The following is a 4,341-nucleotide window of genomic DNA, read 5'->3' on the forward strand; positions in this document are numbered from 1 at the left end:
TGGGTCTTACAGGGGCATTCAAAGGACTTGTTACTTTCTACTTACCAAGTCCACTTAACATGATGTTATAGTGGATCAGCTTGATTCTCTGTAGCATGTCAAGATACTCAAGAAGTTTTCAGACTATATTGTAACAGAGTAAAAAAGTTTACATAGCCCTGGAGCAAATGGTAAAATGTACTTCCATCCTTCTCAAGTAAAGATGTTCTTTCTTTCTTTCTTAATCTTTTGTATTGTTGCATATTGAAAAGAATATAAGGACCCATGTGCAAGAGCTTGCGTGGAATTTTTCTATTAAAGATACCATAGCCATTAAACTTAATGAAAGTCATTTATAAAGAGCCCTGCACTATCACTGTGCTCAATGTTGGGAGACTGAAAGCTGTCCCTCTAAGATCAAGATAAGACAAGGATGCCTGCTTTCATCACTAGTATTCAGCATTGTATTGGAAATTACAGGCAGAGCAATTAGATAGGAATAAGATATGAATAGCATTCATATCCGAAAGGAAGAATTAAAACTCTATTAACAGATGGTATAAGCCTAATATAGAAAATACCAAAGAATTTAAAAGAAAGCTATTAAAGCCAGCAATTTAGTTCTGTAAAATTGAAGGATTTATGACCAAGACACAAAGCTCACTATGTTCCTATGCCTGAGTAACAAATGATTTGAAAAGGAGACTTAAAAAACTAAATCATTTACAGTAGCATCTAAAAGAATAAAATGCCTAGGAATAAACCAGGTGAGTGAAGACAGACTTGCACATTTAAAGCTACAAGATGCTGCAGGGAAAAAGTAAAGAGCTAAAGAAAGGTATTCTGTACTCTTGAATTGGAAGAACTTGAAATAGAGGGGTGGCAAAAAAGAGGAAACGCCACAACAAGATGGGTTGACACAGTGGCTGCAATATTGAGCTCAACTCTAACCATTATGAGGATGGCGCAGGACCACGCACTGTTTCATTCTGTTGTACACAGGCATTGCTAAGTCCAACAATAACAACAAGAAGTGTTGTTAGGATATTAATACTACTCGAAGTAATACGATTCAATGCAACTGCTATCAAAAGTGCAGCAGCCTTTTTTTTTTTTCCAACTCTGGAAAAGACACTTGCAAACTCGTAAGTAAATAGAAGGGCCCTGCATAGCCAAAACCTTCTTGGGAGCACGCAAAAAGAACAAAGTAGGAGAACTCACAGATCCTGATTTCAAATACAGCATAAGCTGCAGTAATTAGAACAGCATAGTGTTGGTATAAGGATAGACATATAGACCAATAAATAAAATCGAGAGTTGAGAAAAAAACTGATTTACCTATGGCCAATTGATTTTTAACAAGAGTCCCAAGCCCCCTCATTAATTAAAAATCATCTCTTTAATAAATGGGGCTGGAACAACTGGCTCTCCATGTGAAAAAGAAGGAATTCAGATCCATACCCATGCCATATGTGAAAACTTACTCAAAATAGATCAGCTAATGGTTACACAACTTGACAGGTAATTGCTATCACTGTTATACACCAGAAGGAGGGGGAGGGATAGCAAATGTTGTATTAGATATTGTTTTACCACAGCAGAAAAAACCACCCCTACCCCCCAAAGATAAGTTAACTGCTGGTGCTACCTGGGTACACCCCAACCCTTCATGGGGTTTTAGCTCTCTTATTGTATGACTCATGAAGCTGTCTAGCCAGTTAGCGTAACACTATTTTTAGAGTTTCTGAACTGTTCCCCAGGCCTCCTGAGAGCGGTCATCTAAGATACAATAGGTCTCTAGACACACAGAGCAGCAAAGGAATAAGGAGACCTGGGAGCCAGAGAAGAAACTTCCTGCAGGTCTAGTTGCTTCCCTGATCCTCCCTGACCAGAACCAGATGGTGCCTACTTACTGTTGTTGAACTGTTTTTTTTCAAGGACTCACTAGGTGACTCTGATTTAAAGGGAGAAGCCCGACTTACTGAACTGACTGAGACTAGAGGAACTCCTTATTCCTTGCCCTGAGATAATTTTTGGACCTTGAACTGAGACTATCTCTTGAGGTCATCTTCAAACAAAATAAGTTAAATTGAATTAGTACAGAATTAGTTCACCCTAAGCATTGCTCCTTTAAAGCATTGTCTATATCAGATCAAATTGAAAACAGTAACTCTACAGCCTGAATGAGCAGTAATTCTAAACTGTGATGGTGAAGTAATATAGGAAGAGATAATAAGAATGGTGACACTCGTGCAGAATGTACCCAAGGTCATTGAGCTGTGCATGCAGACATTGTTGAATGGGTGTTGGATCTACTGTATATATTTCTTTCAAACTAGATGACGAAATATATTAAAGGCCCATGGCAAATAGAGAACCCAAACCACAGAGGTATTAGACACAAACAGAGTGTAAGGCTCAAGACGTTCTTCTACGACGACGGGTCTTACATATGACACCAGAAGCAGAGTAATAAAAGAAAAATAGGTAATTAAAATTTTTCATCAAAATTAAAACCTTTTGTGCATCAAAGGACTTTACCAGCAAAGGGAAGGGCCAATCAACAAAAAGGTAGAAGATATTTGGTAATGATCTGTATTTGATCAAAGAAGCCCTTGTGACCCAGTGCTGAAGTGCTTGGCTGCTGACCAGAAAGTGAGTGCTTTGAGCCCACTAACTGCTCTGAGGAGAAAGATGTGCTTCCAGGAAGACTACACTGGGACCATTATTCCCTATCTGAGCGGGTCTCTATGATCCAGAATTTATTTGACAGCAATGGCTGTGGTTTGATTTGGATATATCTGCTAAGAACGAACTATCCAGAAAATATAAATACCTCCTCCAACTCAACATCAAAAAGACCAACCATCAGCATTTTCAATGGGCAAGCCACATGAATAGATACTTCGCTAAAGAAGCTATTTTACTGGCCACGAATGGCCAGTGAGCACATGCAGAACTCAAGGTCCTTTTTGGTGGGAGCCACTGAGTCATGACAACTGAATCTGACTCATCACAACCCTGTGATAAAATAGACTGCCCTGGGGGGCTGCCATCCTTTTGGAAGCAGAATGCCACATCTCTCTCTGATTGAGTCACTGGGTGAGCTCGCATCGCCAAGCTTTTATGGAGCCAAGTGCTTCACCACTGTGCCACCATGGATCTTTAAGAGTCAACGTTGCGGTTGTAAGGTGTCCCAGTGCCGCTATGCACAATAGAACGGAACACCGCCTGGTCCCGCACCATCCTCACAATTTCTCCTGTGCTCAAGCCCATGGTTGCAGCCACTTTGTCAATCCATCTCATAAAGGGGCTTCTATAATTTTGTCAAGCCTCTACTTTGTCAAGCGTGACGTCCTTGTCAGGGACTGCTCTCTTCTGATACCTTATGCAAAGTACACGAGATAGCAACATCGTTGTATCTAAGGGGCATTTTGATTGAACTTCTTCCAACACAAATCTGTTCTTTCTTTTTGCAGTCTGATACATTTTAGTCCCTCACCAACATCTTCATTCAAGTGCATCGGCCAGTCTCATGCTTCCTTAGTAGTCATCGCCCCAAATCCACGGCCATTGAATTAGTTTCACTTCATAATGATTCTGCGTAGTGTTTCTGAGATATTAAATCTTTGTAAGACAGGTGGCCTTATCTTTCTCCCACAAAAGGGTTGTGGGTTTGAACTGCTAACCTCTCTGTTAGCAGCCTAACCCACAATGTCACGATGGCTCCTTATTAGTAACTAGGAAATTCAAATTGAAATCACACTCGGCTACCACTATATCCCTCAGTATGACCGTTATTGTAAGAAAAATGGAAAATTACAAGTCTTGGCAAGGATGTAGAGCAAGTGGAACCCTTATCCACTGCTGGTGGGATTATGAAGTAGTGTCATTTCTGTGGAAACAGTTTGGAAGTTCCTCAAAAAGTTAACCACAGGGTGGGCTTCCGGGAAGATGGTGACAGAGTGACACATACCAGAGGGACTCCGCAAAATTCATCCCACGAGAGTTGCTTAGAGGGAAATTCAACACTGCTGGACCACAGGAGGAGCACCATAAAGATAAATAGGCACAGACCCACAAGGTTTTGAGGGACTGCGGACTTCTGCCTTACCACAGTGGAGGCTGTTAGGGCTTGACCTTAGCCCTGGCACTGTCTTTGCCGGAGCTGGGACCATTTGGAGCCCACGCGGGGACTTAATCTCAACACAACCACAACTTGAGTCTGCTGAGGTAAACTTTAAAATAAAAATGCAAAAGGGGCATAGGGAAAAAGCTACTGTATACAAACATCCCTGGGGTGAGGACCAGGTAGTATGGCAGGGACCAGACCAAATACAGGGATACATATGGTAGACAACT

Source organism: Echinops telfairi, unplaced genomic scaffold (assembly GCF_000313985.2).
Source record: "Echinops telfairi isolate 266 unplaced genomic scaffold, ASM31398v2 ScPeMD7_3533;HRSCAF=4204_0, whole genome shotgun sequence".
Lineage (NCBI taxonomy): Eukaryota > Metazoa > Chordata > Mammalia > Afrosoricida > Tenrecidae > Echinops > Echinops telfairi.